Here is a 22,598-nt window from a genome sequence, read left to right as displayed (position 1 = left end):
CACAGGCCAATCCATTGCTGAGGCAGAACATTACGCAATATGTCATCTCCACACATCCAATAGCTGTCCGCTACTGCCGTAGATTGTACAGCCAAAAATTGATTATTAGGTATTGTCATTGTTATATTTTGACATGACTGATCATTTGGGCCTGGGTTCTCATACCATACCGGTCTGGTGACAAAAATCGGAATCATGTTTGCGTGTGGAAACCAAGATAGTACCCAAGTTACTTTACACTTCACCGTAGTATTTCCCACATAATTCCCAAGTTGGTTATCAGTCTTAAACCCACCGCTTGCGAAACATTCATACTCTGCCGTTCTATCTACTTTATACTTTGTTGGGGGTCCATCTAAGGCTGTTGTGAGTCCAAACTCAGTGCACACATTATCCTTAGCCCGAGCAGGCAGTGGACTCATTAAATTGTGTGTCTTTTTTGAGCCATAAATTAATCTACATTGTAAGGTGCACATTGGTAATGAGAAAAGCCTAATTTTATGATTAGTTGACACGAATCCTCTTTTTTTTACATTTCTGCCTTTGTTCATCTGCACATGTTTTGAAACTGTTCTTTTCAGGAATTACAATTGGTAACGCGGTTGGAGCTGCTGAACATGCTATGCATTCCACATTTGTCATTTCCCTGGTTGTGTACCATATCCATTTATACCACCCATTGTATCTGGCTTGTTCCCATTTACTCTCTTCCTCTGTTTCAAAACTTCTTGGTCTACCATTACCAAAATCTGGGTAGTCAACAAAATCTGAATTGTTGTTTCTTGAGTCATAGTTGCTATAGGTACAGTTGTCACAATACTCATCATACAATACAACTGGTTCAGTTGTCATGGTCGTGAACCCTGCAGACGTTGTTGTTACAGCTGATGTCGTTTGTACGCTGATTGTTGTGCTTCCACTAGTTGCCTGTGGATTGGGTACTGCAATAACAGGGGTCGGCGCTGCCACATCCATAGATTGTGGAGTGGTTGCTGTTGTGACAAAGTCATGTAGGATCGGCCGAGGCTGCTGGGTTGCAGTAGTGTCAGTGACTTGCAAGGTCACCCCTACTGGAGTGGTCCTACTTTTCCGTTTTATTGGCCTTATTGGCAATTGCACAATTTTACCTCCTGGCGGTTCCGTATAGTACATGCTTAGGATGTATGTCTGTTTATCTGGCCATGCTCCCCCTTTTGACTTGTCTACAATTAGATAAAAAGGATAATGTGGTTCTCTCCACTGCGGCTTTAGTCTAACACTCACTTCCCACTGCTGTGGTTTTTGTAGTACTATTAAAGTGCATTGGTCTGATCCCCATTCTGGAGGCTCATCTTCTATTTTAAAATCCACTCCACATATACCCCTACCGAATAGTGACACTGTAAGTGAACGAACATCCTCCACTCTCCCTAGTTGACTGACCTTAATTTTGGCAGTCCATAATTCTGCAAACTCTACATTGTCCCTCCGTTGTGCTGGTGCTGAGTGGCGTATAGTTGCATCGTACTCATCTGTTTCATGTCTTTGGACTTCCTTGGAGGACAGCGTCCCTTCCCCCTTGGTGTGAGACACTGGTATTGCATTCATCAGTGCCCACAACATGCAGCTCACCATCACCAGCAAGTGAATCTTTGGCGTTTGGCGTTCCATGTGTGCTTCCTTTGTTGCTCAACTCCTCCTCTTGCTTGGATTGGGCTGGACGCACCTTGGTGCAGTGGTTTAAATGGTACCACGTCGTGCTCCCTTCCACTTGGACAGCCGTCGGTGTTGCTCGCACCACCTTATAGGGTCCCTCTCGTCTTGGCTCGTGCCACTTTCGCCTGTACACCTTGATGTACACCTGATCGCCTGGCACCACCAGGCCGTCTGACACCTCCGTGGACTCAGGAGCCCTGCTTTTCTCCTGCACATAGATAGCTCTATGTATGGCAGTTAACTGTTTTATATAATCTTTCAGTTCATTTTGCAACTGCTCAAGTGGGGGCCCTTTATAAGGCCCTCTCAAATGTGGTGCTGGCATGGGTCGACCCGTAAGCATTTCATGCGGTGTTAGATGTGTCATTCTGTTAGTCTGCATGCGATAACTCATGAGTGCAAGTGGTAGTGCATCCACCCAATTTAACTTTGTGCTAGCACAAATTTTATTGAGTTTGGCTTTAAGTGTCCCATTTACTCTCTCTACCATTCCCTGGGACTGAGGATGATAGACACACCCCAACCTTTGTCTTATTCGCAACTGTTGTAAGATTCCTTTGGCTACTTTTTGCACGAATGCCGGACCGTTGTCCGAACTTATTTCTGATGGTATTCCAAACCGCGGAATTACTTCTCTTAACAGGAATTTAACAACAGTTTCTGAACTCTGATCTTTAGACGGCATCGCTTCAACCCAACGACTAAATCGGTCAATAACTACTAACATGTACCTCTTTCCATGCACCGATTTAATCATGTCTACATAGTCTAGCACAAGATGTTTGAATGGTCCTTCTGGAACTGGTATGTGTCCAATGGGTGTAGTTATGCCTTTTCTGACATTGTTCTGTGCACAAACTTCACATTGTCCCAAGACTTCATCTATCATTGACTGTAAATATGGTGACCAATATCCTTGCTGTTTTATCTTCCTTACAACTTCCCCCTTTGCACAGTGATCTGGACTGTGCACATCTGATATTAGCACTGTAAGTAATGAGACTGGCGCAACAAGCAGTCCTTCATGTGATCTCCACAGACCTTTTTCATCTTTTGAAGCTCCTCTCTGCTGCCACAAACTGTGCTCACTTAGCCCTGCATTTTGTTGCATCAACACAATGTCATCTGGCGTAGCGACTGGTTCTATTGACACCAATGGAGCCAAAACAGTCACCTGGCTTTTAGAAGCCAATTTTGCTGCTTCATCTGCTGCATTGTTTCCCTGCACAACATCTTCATTTCCTTTCCTGTGTGCCTGACACTTGATAACAGCAAGCCTTGTCGGTTGCATCATCGCCGAAATAAGATCAACTATCTGTTTTTGGTGGTGTATTGGTGAACCATCACTTTTTTTATAACCACGTTGCTTCCACACTGCCCCAAACAAATGACACACTCCATGTGCATACGCCGAATCCGTATACACATTTGCTGTCTTTCCTTTGGCCATTCTGCACGCTTCAGTCAAAGCCTTCAACTCAGCTAATTGTGCAGAGCATGGTTGTATACAACTCTCAGCCTTTATTGTCACAAAATCACTTCCTTCCTGTTTGATAACCGCAAACCCTGCATGGCTGCCAAGGTGATCTCTGTAACACGATCCATCCACAAAGTATGTCACTTCTGCATTTAACAAAGGTGTAGACTCCAAATCTGGTCTTAACTTTGTGTACTTCATTGCCTCTGGCACACACTCATGAGGCTCACCTTCAAAACTGAATGGCATTGTGTCTGCAGGATTTACCGTTGCACACCTTTTAATGGTGACATCTGGATACGTCAACAGTGGCAAGTACTGCAAACATCGAGCCTGCGTTATCACAAACCTATTTTGGTGGATCAGCTCAGAAATTTTATGATGCGTGTATATTGTCACTGGATGTCCCATTGTGATTGTTGATGCCTTCTCATACGCATAATGAACGGCAGCCAACCCTTGATAACATGTTGGCCAACCCTGGACCACATTGTCCAGCTTCGTGCTGTAGTATGCAAGGGGTTGCTTCCTTCGACCACTACAGGTTTCTTGCATCAACACTGCAGATGCATACATGTTATGTCTATTTGACACGTACAAAAAGAACGGTTTGCCATAGTCTGGTGTTGCCAACGCCGGAGCTGTTTGCATTTCCTGTTTGATTGTTTCAAACGCAATTCTGGACTCATTGGTCCATTTCAGCGGTGACCTCAATGTCTGAGTCTCACCCTCCTTCATTATTCCTCTCAATGGTGCAGTTTTGACAGCATAGTCCACTATCCAGTTTGAGCTGAAACCAGTCATGCCTAGAAAAGTCATCATCTGTCCCACTGTAAGAGGGAGTGGCACTTTGCTCACTCCCTCCAACTGAGAGGGTGCCACTGAGATTGTTCCGTGTGATATAACTCTTCCCAGATACTCGACCTGGGGCTGGCAATATTGTAACTTTGCCCGGGAGGTCTTATGCCCCCCCTCAGCCAACTTCCGAAGTAATTTTATTGAGTCTCTGTGGCAATCCTCGAGTGTCGGTGCGCATATTAACAGATCGTCAACGTACTGTAACAGGGTGCTATTGAGTTGCAACCCTTCAAGGTCCTCTCTTAACACCTGATTAAACACATGTGGACTATGTTTGAACCCCTGTGGCATTCGAGTATAGCAATATTGTTTTCCTCGATATGTGAACGCAAACAAATGTTGAGAGTCTTCGTGTAACGGAACACTAAAATATGCTGAGCACAAGTCTATTACTGTGAAAAACTTAGCTTCAGGTGGAACATTTGTCAAGAGAGTATGCGGATTTGGTACTTCCACTGGACTATCCTGGACGATCTCATTCACTGCTCGCAAATCATGTACCAGCCGGTACTTGGATTTGTCTGCTTTCTTCACAGGTAGTATTGGCGTATTACAAAAACTGTGTGTCTCAATTAATACTCCCGCTTTCAGAAGCCCTTCAATAGTTTGGCTTATACCTTTCTCTGCCTCTAATTTCAGAGGGTACTGTGCGCGTCTTGGAAGTTTCATGTTTGGTTTAAGCTCCACTCTAACAGGGTTTGCTGACTTCACTAACCCTACATCTGTTTCATGTTTTGACCATAGATTTTCTGGGACGTGTTCGAGCATTTCTTGTTTTAAGTCACTCTCACCTTCACGGATTTGCGGCATCTGTGGTACGTCAAATGAAGTGATGATCACTTCTTTTGGTTTTGAAACCATATGGGTACCACACAAAATTTTTATCTTTGTCTCATCTGGCGACACAAAAATTAGTGGATTTTCAGTCGCATTCCAAGTTATTTTGGACGCATTTTTCATCATTGGCCCCAAATCCTTTGACGCAAAATTTTCGTTAACCAACAAGGTTATGTGTGGTGCCGAATTGGGCACGTTATACCATTGTGCCAGGAAAGGATTTGACTCAACGTTAAACGCTGCACCCTCTTGCCCAATTATGATATACTCTGTTGTCAATGACACCGTCAGGCCTTCAGTTTGTGTTTCCCACTTTTCTTCAAAGATTTTGCTACATGATGGATCAAAATAGACTGTGCAATGGTATTCAGACCGTGGTTTTGACGCTTTTGGAATTTGAGCACAGATGTACTTTTCCCACTTTTGGAAAGCCTGGAGCACTGGTTCTGATATATCTCCTAACCAGTATACTTTTGCACGTGCTGTCTGAACATTCATTTGGAACTTTTCCTTCACTCTATCTACTTTCACTCCCTCAGGCGTACAAGAAATGTTTACATTCAGCTTGCATAGAGCATCTCTTCCTAGTAAATTTACTGGTGTCTGCTCAGATACCAGAACTGGCAATGTCGTTGTTTCGCCCTCCATTGTTAGCTGAACTGGAGCCGTCATAGGTATTGTTTGAAGCTTTCCCGAGAATCCTACTGTTTTGACAAATTTGTCAGCCATGGGGAGGTGTGAGGCGTAACTTGGACCTACACAAGTGTAGGTTGCTCCAGTATCGACCAACATTGGTATTTGTTTTCCTCCGATTTGAACTTGAACTACTGGTTCTTTTTAGTTATAGATGTTACTATTGGCAGCTGACCTTCCCCTGCAGGATTCTCTGGGCACCCCTAATAACCATAATTTGGACCTCCCCACGGGTTGACTGGACCCAAATATGGCTGTTCTGAATTTGGACCTTGGCTCAATGGTTGTTGAGGTTGTTGATCTCCATAGCCTCCTTTGACCCAATTAGGCGCCGGCCATGGATTGGTTGGACAGTTCTGTCGATTGTGTCCTTGCTGTCCACATCCCCAACAGACTTTGGGAAGTACTTGCGGAGGGGTAGCTTGTTGTTGCGACCTCCTTCTTGATCCATCTTTTCGGCCCATCTGATATTGCCTTCCCATTTGCGACGCTTGATTTGTTCTTGGTTGAGCATATACATTGATGACAGGTGGCGCTTGAACTGGTGGTACTGTTGTTGGCACTGGAGCTGGAGGTGGAGCTGGAGATGGCATTACGGGTGCCTCCACACTTGGCTTTGCATCCCCGACTAAGGCTTGAGCTTTCTTTTTGTTCTTGCTTGACAGTTCCCCAAGTTGCAACTGGGCAACCTTTCTTTGAACTTCTTGGTCTTGCTCTTTCAGCCGTTGTTCATCTCGTCTGTATTTTTCAATAGCATGTATCACATGCTCACAGAACTCCCTGTGTGACTTTGACGTCAGTCCCACAACATCCTCCAGTCTACTTTTTACTGGAGTCGGCATGGCTTCAACCACTGCTGTTCTGAATAGTGTGGTCATCAGTGGGCTATTTCCAACTTCTTCCTCAGTCTCTTGCTTCCACCGTTTGAGCTGACGGCTGATATACTCGGCAGGGTTCTCCGTTTCCGTAAGTGGCTGTCCCTTCAGGGCCTTGGGATCAATCTTGATCGGATACTCCCTTCGCAGTGTCCCCCACAAGTCTCTGCGATAAGGATTGAACTCAATACCATCCGCTTCAGGATTTTGCATCCATCGATGGCCACTTAGATATAGCACATTTTCCATTGTTGGTATTCCCAACACTCGTGCCCACACAGCCTTGATATCTCCAAGCGCCAGTATTTTACCCACTGTTTCTTCTTCAAACGCCCTTATCCATTTGCTGGCCCCCTCATGGATACCAGGCAGCCTGGCGATCAACCCCTCAAGATCAAGTGTTTGCCAAGGAATATACTGTCCCTGTGTTCCTTTTATTAATATTGGCAATTGATGAGCCGGATCGGTATACCTCTCTGGAGGGTGTATGCCAGGCCTGTATCTGAGATCATACTTTCTGTTTTCCTTGCCATTTGCAGCAAAGGTAAGACTTCCCCCTAAGACTTCTCTTTCTTCTGCCTCTTGGACTCCCTCTGGATAGCTTACTCTTCTTTTTACTGGTATAGCACTACTTACTCTTTCTACTGCTCCTTTTTTTTTTTCTCTTCCTGTTTTTGTTCTGTAGCCGTATTTTGTACATATTTTTCATTAACATCATCTATCTCATCCTCAAGTTCTTGAATTATAGTCCTTTCCTTTTGTCTTTCTAAGTCCGAGTGCTCCAGGTTCAGCCAATATGAGTGTCCATCCTTTCTTGTCATCTCTTTAAGCGCTTGATCTTTTTCAGCATAACAATCCAGTACTTGTGACTTTTTTGGTTTTGCACCCTTCCTGTCTGTGCTGCAGTATTGTGGTGGATTTTTCAGCCTTCCAACTGGTGAAATAGGATCTTGTTTGTTGTCATCAAAATCAACATCTCCTGCAACTTCGACAGTTCCCGTAATAAAAGGATAAAGGCCAGACGGAGCCACTGCAGCGAACTGACTATTACCCTGCATGTTTTTGTCCATATTTCTGTTTTTTATTTTAAATCCATCGTCGCCTTTAGCTCTAAACAGTTCACGATTCTTTTTCATTGTTTTTCGGAACATTTCACCTTCCTTTCTGAACAACTGTATAATTTCCAATTCCTTTTCTCTTTTCTGTTGTCTTTTGTTACTTTTGTCTTTGGGTTTATAGTCCTTTATTCGGACTTCCATGTCATCACACAAACTCACATCAAATGTTCCACCTTCAGGCCAACTTGGATTTAAGCTTTTAGTGCGTTTTGTCCACTTTTTAGAGACCTTCTCGATGTCATCCTTCCTTTTTGGGTATTTTAACCCTAAAATCGTTGTCGAAGGAATAGCCATTTTGAGTATTTCAACTTTCAAGACAGAAATTAAAATAAATGTTATTGTTTGTTCTGTCACAAAAATAAGTTATTTTGCAAAAGTATCTTAAACTCAGACTGCAATTTTATCACAATGTTATTTGATGAGTATTGTCTTTATTCACTTTCAAAATTAAGTCTTTATACACTAGCACACCACATTAAAATGTTTTAAACTTAAACACCAACATGACACTTTCCATAAATGCTGTACAGTTCAGAACCACAGCTTGCAGAAACTCTCCAATCTCATAACACAAAAAAAAAAAAAAAAACTCTTCCACTGGCTGGCTTGTTCTTCAAACACTCAGAGGGAGGGCTGTAGCCACTCCCCTTGTGTCCCCTCGCTCAACACCTCCTTCAGTTATTCACTTCACATCCGGTCACTGGCAGAACCACACAGCTTGACAAGATTCACTAAGTTCAAAGTAATGCAAAACAAAGTCTCAACAGACTTATCACACAGCAAATTGCACACAATTTTCTTCTCAATTCAACCACTGCAATTCTGCCCTTTCAGCTAGTTCATATCCCCCACTACAGAGCAGACAACGTTATGACGCACTTTGAATTTCTCTGGGACCACACCCAAGATAGCCTCACTCCAGTGCAACCCACAACAAATTAACATTGGCACAAATAACACAACTAGGCAAGATGCACTACACTCAATAACAGCCAAATGCAGCACCTCCAGCAACAGACACAAAGATGACACACAAACTGCTTTCACTTCAACTATGTGTAAGGTTGACCTTTTTGTTGTTCCAGAAGAGATCATTCAAACAAAGGATGAATCTATGAACATTTCTCACAATATGTTTTTAACCGCACTTCTCACTTGCGTGTGTGGCAATTTTCAGCTATTTACACTGGCTAACGTTACTGTCTTGTGACTAAGATGATTAATCTTATAGTTATTTTCTTTTGAGGGTTACAAAGCACAGTTTGTCCTCAGCTGACCTTCGTTCACACACTCACTCACTCAAGACAGTGAAAAAACACACACAAAAAAAAACAACGCTGAACGCTTTACAGAAGAGGTGAGACAGTCAGCCACACACACACACACACACACACTTGAAGTACTGTATATGCCAATTGGATTTTAGAATTTTAGTTACATACAACAAATAACAAAATTTTAGTGCACTTCAAACCAAACACACAAGTTAAGCAATCCAAATGATTGCTTCACGCCTTAATCTCCTCCAGTTGTTATAGTTTAGGTATGCATTAATATACTCATGACTGACCTTGTCCGGCTGACTAGGACTGCAAGACTGTTCTAGAGTTACATCACAAAGTAGACAATAAGAACTACTTTATTGTAATTCCGCATGTGTAATTTGAGTATGCTTCTCTACTTGTTAGACGTGATTTGCTTCACGCATATTATATAGGCGCAGCCTTTGCTCTGTAGTTGGTCACCTCCTTTGCGCGTTCGGAGGGTCGTAACCACACAGACTTAGCGCGCAGTGAACGAACTCTGCGTTGTATAGGGTACCTCGCTCTACCAATTGCAGTCGGCCTTATATTTAGCCCTTAATTTTTCCTCCATGAATGAACTCCCGGACTAAGAGTTGCTGCAGCATAAATTGTCGACCTCACACACACACACAAAGCCGGCACGAGCCTGTACTCTTTTCCTTTACTCAACACTTCTAAAGTACGCCAATCATGCTGTAACACAGCTGGACTCGAGTCATTTTAGTAAAACACACAAAAAGTTTTTCCCACTCTAAAGTGAGGGCCACATTTTGTGTGAGTGTTCCCCACCCCCAATCTGCAGTTGTTATTACAAGGTAATGCACTAACAACAGGCTCTCTTATTTGGAGAAATTTTTAACATTAATGCTCATTAGTTACCCCCATTACTGCACCACACTGTCAAACCAAATGGTAAGAAATCTTACCTGTTTTTACGGCCGTTGGTTTGCAATATGGTGCAGGTCAGAAGGCCACGAGCATCAACGTCTTTCCTTCCAATCCTGTTCGTGACGCCAAATGTTGTGGAATAATAAGAGGCACAACACAACTTGTATGCAGTTGAGGGAAAAGGGATACCCCGTTTATTCCGTTCACCCTTAAATAGACCCAGTGAACAATAACAATGACGTGGATTATCAAACCTCATCCTTCCTTGGCCCTGTTGGCAGGACATTTTGAAATCACATAACATCTGGAACATATCTTGTATAACTTCGGTCACGATGACCTCCCCCTCAGTCACGTAGGCCTGAGTTCAACTGTCTTTCACAGAACAAAAGGTACTCTGGAGTTCACAGGACAAGAATCAGTTTACAATACCCCACACACACACACACACACACACAAACAACTCACACAGTCAGGAATTGTTTTGCTGTTAAAGTGGCGGGGGGACACTTTCACATGGAGGATGGGGGGTCATGAATGAGATGGCAGAGAGCTCTGATGCATGAACCTACTTTACACACATTGATGACATGGTTGGGGGTGGCGCAGGCTCAGCCATGACAATCACCGCTAATCCCCTGGTGAACTTGGATGACACTGACTCCTCAATTTGACAATTCACCACCAATTTTTCTAAGCAGGTACTATAAATAATAGTCGCCGGTGCCCACTTTTGCACCAATAGCGAGTAGAGCCGAGTAGGTACAGCGGCTGGGGTAGGCTCCAGCGCCTGAGCGGAATAAGCGACATGAACGGGTGTTACCAAGACACGGCACACGCCAGTCCGTGGAGCAGCGACAACCAAAAGCGACATGTGCTACCTTCATGGCATGTTTTTTGTTCTACCCTTTCTGGCTTTATGCCCAGCGTGGTGTTGTTAACATTTTTGTACACCCTTGTTTGCCTCCTGTTGAGACGTTTTTTTTGTATGAAAACATTTTTTGTCACAACGTTGTGTGTTTTCACTCTCTGCATCCTCGGATCCAAAACCCGGCCTTGGCCGAACGTGACACATTTTGCATGATGCGCTGCTTCCTCATTCATTATTTAGTAGCTCAACACACGTTACACAAATCATCACTTTCATTATTAGATCATATTTGTCATGTTCTGTGTTCTGCTCTGCTGCCCTCTGCCGTTCATGTGTTGCAGCACATCCCTCAACCTGACCTGGACTTAATTGAACACACCTGTGGCTCATTACTGCTGGCTTTCTTAAGCAGCTGCCTGACTGTCTACCAGTGCCAGATTGTACTCCTTGACTCCTAGACTACCTGCTTCCGCTTGTCCTGCTCCCTGCTCCCTGCTCCCTGCTCCCTGCTCCCTGCTCACCTGTACCTGCCTGCTGAGTATTTGTAATCTACTCCTGTAAGGTTTGCCTTCAGTGAATTTTTGTTCTTGCTACAACCCCTGGCAAAAATTATGGAATCACCAGTCTCGGAGGATGTTCATTCAGTTGTTTAAATTTGTAGAAAAAAAGCAGATCACAGACATGACACAAAACTAAAGTCATTTCAAATGGCAACTTTCTGGCTTTAAGAAACACTAAAAGAAATCAAGAAAAAAAGATGTGGTAGTCAGTAACAGTTACTTTTTTAGCCCAATCAGAGGGAAAAAATTATGGAGTCACTCAATTCTGAGGAAAAAATGATGGAATCATGAAAAAAACAACAACAAAAGAATACTTCAACACACCATTAGTACTTTGTTGCACCACCTCTGGCTTTTATAACAGCTCGCAGTCTCAAAGGCATGGACTTAATGAGTGACAAACAGTACTCTTCATCAATCTGGCTCCAACTTTCTCTGATTGCTTTTGCCAGATCAGCTTTGCAGGTTGGACCATTTTCTTCAACTTCCACCACAGATTTTCAATTGGATTGAGATCTGGACTATTTGCAGGCCATGACATTGACCTTGTGTCTTTCTTCAAGGAATGTTTTCACAGTTTTTGCTCTATGGCAAGATGCATTATCATCCTGAAAAATGATTTCATCATCCCCAAACGCCCTTTCAATTGATGGGATAAGAAAAGTGTCCAAAATGTCAACGTAAACCTGTGCATTTATTGAGCCATCTCCCCAGTGCCTTTACCTGACATGCTGCCCCATATCATCAATGATTGTGGAAATTTGCATGTTTTCTTCAGGCAGTCGTCTTCATAAATCTCATTGGAACGGCACCAAACAAAAGTTCCAGCATCATCACCTTGCCCAATGCAGATTCGCGATTCATCACTGAATATGACTTTCATCCAGTCATCCACAGTCCACGATTGCTTTTCCTTAGCCCATTGTAACCTTGTTTTTTTCTGTTTAGGTGTTAATGATGGCTTTCGTTTAGCTTTCCTGTATGTAAATCCCATTTCCTTTAGGCGGTTTCTTACAGTTCGGTCACAGACGTTGACTCCAGTTTCCTCCCATTTGTTCCTCATTTGTTTTGCTGTGCATTTTCTGTTTTCAAGACATATTGCTTTAAGTTTTCTGTCTTGATGCTTTGATGTCCTCCTTGATCTACCAGTATGCTTGCCTTTAACAGCCTTCCCATGTTGTTTGTACTTGGTCCAGATTTTAGACACAGCTGACTGTGAACAACCAACATCTTTTGCAACATTGCGTGATGATTTACCTTCTTTAAGAAGTTTGATAACCCTCTCCTTTGTTTCAATTGACATCTCTTGTGTTGGAGCCATGATTCATGTCAGTCTACTTGGTGCAACAGCTCTCCAAGGTGTGATCACTCCTGTTTAACTGCAGACTAACGAGCAGATCTAATCTGATGCAGATATTAGTTTTGGGAATGGAAATTTACAGGGTGATTCCATAATTTTTTCCTCAGAACTGAGTGATTCCGTAATTTTTTCCCTCTGATTGGTCTAAAAAAGTAACTGTTACTGACTACCACATCTTTTTTTCTTGATTTCTTTTAGTGTTTCTTAAAGCCAGAAAGTTGCCATTTGAAATGACTTTAGTTTTGTGTCATGTCTGTGATCTGCTTTTTTTCTACAAATTTAAACAACTGAATGAACATCCTCCGAGACTGGTGATTCCATCATTTTTGCCAGGGGTTGTAGTTTTTTGTCCTAACAGCCTTTTGCTGTTAGCGCTTTTTGTTATTGATTCTTACCATTACTGGATTTTCCTTATTTGTACTTTGTGTTTGCTTCTTGGACTCCTTTTTGTATATTAAATTTTCCTTTTTGTATTTTTCGCCTCACTTGTCTGCATTTGGGATCCTAAAGCATTCGCCGTGTCCCACGGCCTTGCATGACAATATTATTATTATTATTATTATTATTATTATTATTATTATTCATTTATCGCTTTTCTCTTCTCTCATTTATCTCTTTACTTCATTATTTCATCGCTAAGAAATACAAACAAATGTATATTTGTTGAACAAAAATAGTAGTTTCATTATTATCAATTTATATAATTTATTTTTATTTCCTTGATTTGTTATTTAGTAGCTAAAAAAATATATTTTACAAGCAAAAATCAGCAACGTTTCATAATTATGAACTAATATAATTTATCTATTCACCTGTTATTTTTTGTTTTTATTGACTTTATTCATTATTTAGTAGATACAATATATCATTTTGTTTTTTTACCAAAAGTAGCAGTTTCATTTTTATTATTTTTTTCTTATTACTGCTATTAATTTGTATAATTATACTAATTTTTATTTATTTATAGAATTTAGATATCTATTCTTTTTTTATAGTTTACTTATGGAATTTATCTATTTACTCATTTTTTTTATTTACTTCATTATTTAAGCTACAAATTTTTAGCTACAAAATATAAAACTATATACTATTTTTTTTACCAAAAATGTGTAGTTTAATATTTCTTTTTGTTATCACTATTATTCATTTATATATTTAATCTATTTATTGTATTTACTCTTTAAAATGTACTAAACTATTCACCTATTTATTCATTTCTTTTTATTCTTTTTATGTCATTCGTGATTTAGAACTTCTAAAAATAAATATTTTTAAAAATTTACCAAAAATTGGCTAAGATTTATTATTGTTTTTTTAATCATTTATCTGTTAAACATACTGATAAACATACTCTTTTTGAAAAGCCTTCTATATTTTTAAACGTACTTAACTGATGATGTAATTAATAGCTATTGGGAGTGTATAGAAACGTTTCCAATGTGTTTTGATTGGACTGCAAATACAGCACGTTAGCAAGGCAGTACTCACAAAACGGGCGACTACTACACCCCCCACTCCATTTAGTTCCAAAAGCCAACTAGAGTAGGAGTACTAGAGTACTAGTACACATTGATTTGGCCCTCCTCACTGCACGTAGCGACTTGATGACAAAAGATGCTGACTCACGTTAAATGGCTCTTTTACAGCCAGCGCCAAGTCATTTGGCTCAGTCGGGGGTGGATCCATGAGGGGCGGGGTTGGGCGGTGGTTGGGATACTGCGGGATGCAAAGCGAGTGCCTGCAAAGAAAGAAACAAATTGTGTGCAGAGCAGCAGGAAGAACACGTAAGTTGCTGCTGGTGGCAAACTGCAGCAGTGGCGCAACGGAGCGGCGAGTGAGGTCTTTGGCCAATCGAGGCCGGCCTGCCAGATCCCCGGACCTCACTGTGTGGGTCTTTTTCTTGTGGGGTTATGTTAAAGACCAAGTTTATGTTCCACCATCCATCCATTTTCTATACCGCTTCATCCTCATTAGGGTTGCGGGGACTTAGGGCGACAGGCGGGGTACACCCTGGACTGGTCGCCAGCCAATCGCAAGGCACATATAGACAAACAACCATTCACATACACATTCATACCTATGGACAATTTAGAGTCGCCAATTAACCTCACCTGCATGTTTTTGGGAATGTGGGAGGAAGCCGGAGTGCCCGGAGAAAACCCACGTGCACACGGGGAGAACATGCAAACTCCACACAGAAATGCCCAGGGGAGAATCGTACCCAGGTCTTCCCGATCTCCAGGCTGTTCCTGTATTGGCCAACGTGCTAACCACTAGACCACCGTGCGTTCCACCACTTCCAGCAAATATCCATGACATGAAAGATGGAATAACAGCTGCAATCAACATGGTGGCAAATTCACATATCGTCCACAGTGAACACTTGTAAAACTTTTCTATTGTTTTTCTTCTTGAATCACCCAGGATAATTCATAGGGACACTCGTATGCGGCGGTACCACAACGCCAGCATCGCTGCGGTCTCTGGCAGGTGACGTACTCCGTGATACGTCAAATCACAGCGACAGTCACAGTAGATACAAATAACTTTGGTCTTGTTGCCAGAACTGTCTGCCAGGGCTTTGAAGCTACACTTACCAAAACAAACACCCTTTTCTTCCTCCGGTTCTGCTCAAAGTGTCCTGCTTGTGGCTGGAGCTTCAATCAAACTACGGTGTGGGCCGACGGTCAAACAGGACGTGGGCACGTTAATCGTGCATCAAAAAACAAGTGCTGTAAAAGGACACGACCGGTAACGCATCACAGCCCTGATCTATATTAGATATGAAACTTGCATAAAATACAGTATACAGTATATTCTACCAATAATAACAAAGTGAATAAAAAAGGGAAAGAACATGTATGAAGGTAGCCATGACACCCTTAAAAAGGCGCCTGACCCACTGATGTATTCTTTTCTTTGCCAATTGTATATTTTAAGATAAAGATATCTATGACAATAGCATTCTAACAGTGCCATAACAATGAAGTCAGCATCTATGAACATAGTTGCATTGAATATTGAGTAGGTCTAATTGGATTACTTTTGTGGGCACAGCATTGGAGCAGCATAAATGCAGAACGAGAGCAGTGTCGCATTTGCATCATGTATTGTTTTCACGGTACCATGTGGTGACACACACCCCTCCACCCACACATCCCCCCACCCCCCCACCCCCCCTGGTCAAACAAAGAAGCTGGTGAGTGTGCGGATGCACGGCTGCCTGGAATGTGTGTGTGGTCAACAATGACAACACTGACGCTGTTGCTGTTTTGCTTTGCCGCGCTGCATCATATAATGTCGGCCTCGATGCCACCGTGACAGTCCGGCATCACATTTGTCGTACTTTTGTTGTGGTCATGCGTGGTGCGTTTGACCTTCTCCGCTCAGGAAGGCCTCCACCCCACTTCACCCCAGCCGGACCGCTGGCATGCGCTCTTGCGTAACGCGGCGCCGCGCCGGACACGTTTTACATCTGTGCTGTTGAAAGCGACGCCAATCAGCTCGCAAGTTTTTCACGCCAACGTTCTCCTCATTTTTGAGGGGGAAACAAAGGAGCCACGGCCTTGGGATGGAGAGTCACGGTCCAACATCTTGAGAACTGTTTCCCGTAAAACTTCTCTCTAATTTCCAAAAGATTGTACAAGACAACAAAGGTTTCAGATCAACATTTGCAATAAAAGTGACTGTTGTAATTATCAGATGGAAGTATGAACCACGAATGAAGGATAATGTATGTTGAGTCACGGCGTAGCCTTTAGCCCGGTCGTCCCAAAGTGCGGCCTGCAGCTGTTTTTTTATTGGCCTGCTGCACATTCTAAAAATATCTTTTAAAAAGAAAAATTTAAAAATTATATCAAGAGAAAAAAATTGCATCATCCATCCATCCATTTTCTATACCGCTTCTCATGAGGGTCGCGTGGGCATGCTGGAGCCTATCCCAGCTGACTTCGGGCGACAGGCGGGGTACACCCTGGACTGGTCGCCAGCATAATGAGGAAAAAAAGTGCTTTTTTACGTAACATTATCAGGAAATATGTTATATGTTATAATTATATCATTTTAGTAGCATAAAGTTGAAATATAAAAAACATATGTTACAAATTTGCAATATTATCAGAAACAAACTAAATAAAGAAAACAAAGTTGTTGTTTTTTGAAAACTGAGTTGGGGGAAAAAGTTATAATATTATGGGAATATTATGGGAAAGAAATTGGCAAAAATTATTTAAGGTGAAAGTGGAAATACTTGGAATAAAAACAACAGTAAAAATGGAAAAATCTGCAGACATTTTACAAGAATAAAATGTAAATATTAAGAAAATAAAAATGTTTTAATCTTAGAAACAAAGTTGTAATTTTACGAGAATAATGCCATAATATTATGAGGGAAAATGTCATTTTTAGCAGCAAAGAGTTCACACATTAAAGAAATTATTTGTAATATTATCAGAAACAAAGAAAACAATTGTCATTTTTGTCAAATTAATTTGGGGAAACTTATAATATTAGGAGAATAAAGTCAAACTATTATCGGAATAAAATCATAATATTATGACAGTAAGAAGCTTTTTCACCAATATGACAAAGCTGAGATGTACTTTTTTCTTACATGCGTTGTTTACAAAATATGCATTTTTTATTTTTATTTGTCCTGTCCAGCTATGGGGGGACAGACAGTATTGTTGATTGAGATGCCTTCACATGCGTCTTCTCCTGTTGCATAGATTTTATTTGGCTTTCAATTTGTTTAAATTTGGAGCAGGAGGGGAGAGAGAAGAAAAGAAAAGAAGACAGAGGGGGGAGTGCGGGGACAATAGAAAGAGAGACTACCGACAACAGTCACAGAGCAACAGAAACTAACAACAGGACTACATCAGCGGATGTCTATAAAGACCATGATGGCAGCATGCTTATGATAGACATTACTGATATTATTTTCACTATGTCACCACGTTCGAATGTGTTCAAGGACGGGTGAATAAAGTGTGAAAATGTTTCAGGGAAAAAAACATGATCAGTGAAGCATAAAGACGTAAAAGGTGGTCTTTTTAAAACGGTGCTGCATGTGTGCCGTACGTGTTATTACGGACGACTGAGACGGATTTTCTGTAGAAAAAATCTTTTAGTAAAAAAAAACAAAAAATACTATCCTAAAATAATACTTAGAAAAAAATCCTATCAAATGGTGTGTTTTTAATCATTTTGGATGTTTGGAAATAAGAGCTAATCGATGAGATGAAGCCCAGTGAACGTCCAAAGCTTTAACACGGAGCAATACCTATAAGACGTACCTCTTTTTTTGGATGAACGCTCCAACGTTTGACCAGGGCAGTTTGACCAGCAACAGTTTGACCAGCAACAGTAAGCTATCTCCTTGGCTCCAAGGCGTACTTCCCGCTTTCCTCGGGTAATAATCTCAGCCAGGGTTGCTCTGTGGAGGGCCGGGCGGGGTGGTGGTGGGGGTTTATCCCAGCTTGACGCGGCACAGTTTCGTGTTAGCGACTCCAATCCTTTTTTGGCACAAGGCAGGCGGGAACGAGGAGTCCAGGGGCCCCCCTGCCCCTAGCACTGGTCACAGGTCGCTGTGTCAACAACGACAAGCCGGTGGCTGATATTATTATGGGGGGTGCGGGTGTGGGGGGCGGGGGTTGGTGGGGTGTTACTGTCCGACAATAATTTGTCTTAACAACATTGCAGCAATCACTACTAAAGCCCCACCCCCTAATATTTACTCTATGGAAAATAATACAGTAGATGTTAAAGGGACATTTGTGGCTACGAAAGTGTCCAGAGGAAGTATTTGTTCCAACAAATAAGAATAATATGCTAAATTTTAATATAGCCAAGACTGTAATCACCACCAAAACCCCGCCCCCTGACTTAATATGGTGATGTTTTTAATGGAAGTCAGTGGGACATTTTTGGCTACAAAGGTGTCCAGGGGGTGTACCTGGCACTGCATAAAATACTTAGTTGAGGTTGCATTATGGTACTTAATCCCAGCCATATGCGGTTCTTATCGCGCCTTTGTGTTTTTAAAAATGATGTCAGGATCATAAACGCGTGTAAAATAATACATAAGATGAAAACAACATTAGAACAGATCCTCGAATACTTTTCTGGCCTGATTTTGACGTTTTTTTAATCGTCTTGCAGCCCAGTGGGACACTTCCGTCCAGTCCTACATGGGCAGGAATGATGGGCAGCCGTGGACTGTACCAATGCTTTTGCATCGGAGGGGGAGAGAAGTGAACGTTTACCACGAATATTCTCCACAATAACACTCAACAGTGACACAATTTTTTTTACAAGATACGTTTTACCAGTGGAATATGATGGTAAGTGACATTGTGGCTCTAATTGCTATTTTAAAGCGAGCATTAGAGCTCTCGATCGTCCATTCGCCCCCAACCCCCGCTCCTAAAAGTACCGCCTCTACCCAACCTCTTGTATCCCTGGTGAGGCTAGCGAGTCGCGGCAGAATAGTGGCGCGTGTCGGACTGGCGACGTTGCTGTCGTCGAACTCTCTAAACTTGTCTTTCCTAGCATCACGGATGCATTTCCCCCCCGTGTTTATTACTCAGCATACTTTGTAAAAACACACACTCGTGTCTGGATTAACTAGGAACTAGGAAGGAACTCTTACAAAAAGGTGAGTTTTGTTTCTTTTTTATAATCCGGGCGGACTCTTGCTAACGCTGACGTCACTTTGATGATAACACGCTTTAAAAATGTCCACTTGGTCATGAATGGATGTGTTTTTGTTGCTTGAAATGAGCTGTTTCTGTCCAACCATGTCGGGACAAGTAAGGTGACGATGCTGCCAGGGAATGTTGCCATTGAATTCCATCTTGCGACTTTTGCCTTTTTTTTTACTAGTTAGCTGAGAAACGTAAAGCATAAAATCCAGGAATTTCATTTTTGATTGCATGTGTTGCAAGTTAATAAAGAATACCACATTCTTGGGAGTTGTAGTTGTGTAATTACAATGCAGACTTACGTTCATGCTCGGAGACCGAGCATCTATTACACGATGACGTCACTTGCCAAATGTTTGAGTAAAGTTTGTGCACTTACAGCATCCTGTTTCGGACTCACTCGGGTTTTTAATGGCACAAGAGCACGAGCTCGAGAACTCGCATGATTAAACAAGATTTGTTGTTCATGAAAAATATGTCTCGTGGGCAGTAGGCCTGGGACAGTAACAAATGAATGAATAAATCACACAATAAAAGAAAGTGAACGCCATCATTTTGCCCGTTTTGATATATTGCCATGTGCATGCGTGTCAGGCAGGAAGAGGGGATTTTGCCTCTTTTCCGATACGTTGCGGAGCAAACCAAGAGCTGTTTGTGTTGGCTTCACATTCAACACAAACAGCTATTGCCCGCAGCACGTTCTGAAAATATCATTTATGGGGTGTCGCACGATCTCGTGTCACAAGATCTCGTGAGATTAAAACGTTACAAGATTTCTTGTTCCAGATAAAAAATGTTCCCTGGCCGCTACACCCGCTACAATAATAGATAAATTCCTCACGCAATAAGTGAAAATAAAGTCACTCTGTGTATTGCTTTCAGCACCCTGGTGCATTTGTTCCGTAGAACAACGGCATGAACGGAGTGAGCCCTCTTCTCAGTCATACAATCTTTGTGTGGGTGGAGCAGGGGCCGCTAGCATACACGCATAATGTAGTAACGTAGTAGAAATTAAATTAGCAGATTGCAATATTTTGTCATGTTTTTTTTCTCTTAAACGTCATTTTAAGACCTTGTCTTCTCTCTTTCCCGTAAACCCAGTCTCGTGTGTCGTCTCATCTCGTGACACCCCTACAAAGTATCAATAACCCTGTGGACCACTTTGTGTCCACCTCACCTTTATTTTTAGCTGTGAATGAAATGAATGAAACTTTCCTCTTTGCTCTTTAAATATGTTTAGATGATGCCGTGTTCATCCAGTAGCACCACTTGATGCCATCTTGCCCAGTTCAAACTCATCCATTCATCCATTATCTATACCGCTCCAGTGTTCCACAAAGGACTGCAATCTATGTGTGGTGGCGGGTTCTGTTGGTTTCTTTCAGGGGTGTCCAACGGTTTTCCCCAGAGAGGGCCACATAGTACAACGTTGATATTTTGTAAAGATGTTAACAACTTATATACAGTGTTGATATACTTCCTGATGTCTTTTTGTGCATGTTTGTCACACTTCAATGTTTCAGATGATCAAACAAATGTAAATATTAGTCAATGACAACACAACTCAACACTTGATGCACTTTTTAAATGAAACCTTTTAATTCTTAAGGGAGAAAAATCCAAACCTATGTGTGAAAAGGTGATGGCCCCCTAAAGCTAATAAGTTATTCTCCAAAAATGAGGGCTTTTCTTGTTAGATTACAGCTTTTTTATATGCAGTTTTTGACATTATTCTAGTGAAATTACTGCTGGTTTTTCCATTTTTGCTGTTTTTTTGGAATTGGAATTAGGATATAAAACAAACAGCCGTGGGCCGCACATTGGACACCCCTTGGCCCCTGACAATTCCTTGTTTAATGGAAACAACATGCTTCAGATGAATCAACTAAGAAAATAAGTTAGTTGCAGCCCTACTAGATGAGCACAAATCATCTAAGAGGACAAAAAAGTCCCTGGGGACTTCAGAGGGTAAAGTTAAGAAATATATGCAGTAAAAGTAGTGAAAAACATTTAAAACCCCCACCAATTAAAAATGTAAATCAATGAAGATGTTGAATGTTGTTTCCAGAAACTTCCCAGGCACCCTGGATGTACTGTTTCAGACAGGTATCCTTTCCAATCCCTGGGGGGTTGTGTACTGTGACTAACACGTCAGGCGTCAAGTTGTAATGAAGTCATCAAGAAGGGTTTCTTAACGTCGGCATTTCACCACATTGCATAACGAGTGCCGAACGCCGCGGTCCGCATCCGCAAATCAAAAGAGAAAGTCTTCTCTGTCGGCTCCATGTCAATCAAATGACCCGTGTGGCGCATTCCTATCTGACAATTGTTGGGGAGGGGCTGCTGGGCGTCAGACAGCAAATAGTGCAGGTATTGTCTGGGCAGGAAGGCGGCTGTTTGAGTAGGTAACAAGCAGGAAACGTGTGGACAACGATCAGGTGTTGTTTAGCTCAGTGGTTCTCAACTGGTGGCCATGGATCCATTCTGGGTGGGTTGCAGTGAAAGGTTGCATGAAAATATGTAACATGCAACTGATGTCTGACTTGGTTTACAGGATAATTGAGCAACATTTTACTGTAGTCACCCTCCTCCTTGGTACAGGTACACTGCATAGTTAGACGAGAAATATCCTTTTCATATTTTATGTTACTCGATGCATGCACTTCTTCCTCATTTCTTGACAAAATGCCTTCATAAATTCCTCTACAAAGCACTTTGGACATCTACCGTATGAAGGCTTCAAAGGATGACAGGCCATTTGTTTGGTTTGGCTTCAATAAAAGTGTACAATACAGTAAATAAAGAAAAAACTAATGAAGGCATGAATAAATCAATAAAAAATAAAAATCAGTTAAATAAAAGTGTACAATATAGTGTATAAAGAAAAAACTAATCAGGCATGAATAAATCAATAAAAAATAAAAATCACTTCAATAAAAGTGTAAAAAATGACTTAAAAGTGTAAAAGAATAATACAAATAAATGGTAATGAAAATGACAAAAACAGGTGTAAAAAGTACTAATAATGCAATGACTGGAGTAAAACATTAAAGAACACAATAAAATGACTTCCATAACAGTGGCAAAAATACACATTAAAAATGTGTGTAAATGAATAATAAAAGTAGCTGATAATGAAAATGACTTAAATAAAAGAAGAAAAGAGAAATAAAAATGATTTCAAAGTGTAAAGGAATATAGTAAAGTAAAGTAGTCTTAAGTAAAACATCCAACCATCTTCTATACCGCTTATCCTCATTAGGGTCGCGGGGGCAGGCTGGAGCCTATCCCAGCTGACTTGGGGCGAGAGGCGGGGTACACCCTGGACTTGTGTCCAGCCAATGGCAGGGCACATATAGAC

The 22,598-nt window shown here is 41.6% G+C and overlaps 1 protein-coding gene across 5 annotated transcripts in view; it reads left to right on the top strand.

Annotated features, from left to right (window-relative positions):
• Positions 1-19,020: 19,020 nt before the first annotated feature.
• frmd6 (FERM domain containing 6) overlaps positions 19,021-22,598 on the top strand; it is a 51,077-nt gene continuing 47,499 nt past the window's right edge. For all 5 annotated transcript variants that reach the window (XM_054795779.1, XM_054795782.1, XM_054795781.1 and 2 more), the window contains exon 1: positions 19,021-19,191. The gene's annotated coding sequence lies outside the window, so the exon portion shown is untranslated. The remainder of the gene's footprint in view (positions 19,192-22,598) is intronic.

This window comes from Dunckerocampus dactyliophorus, chromosome 13 (genome assembly GCF_027744805.1).
Source record: "Dunckerocampus dactyliophorus isolate RoL2022-P2 chromosome 13, RoL_Ddac_1.1, whole genome shotgun sequence".
NCBI lineage: Eukaryota > Metazoa > Chordata > Actinopteri > Syngnathiformes > Syngnathidae > Dunckerocampus > Dunckerocampus dactyliophorus.
This window is presented reverse-complemented; position numbering and strand designations above follow the sequence as displayed.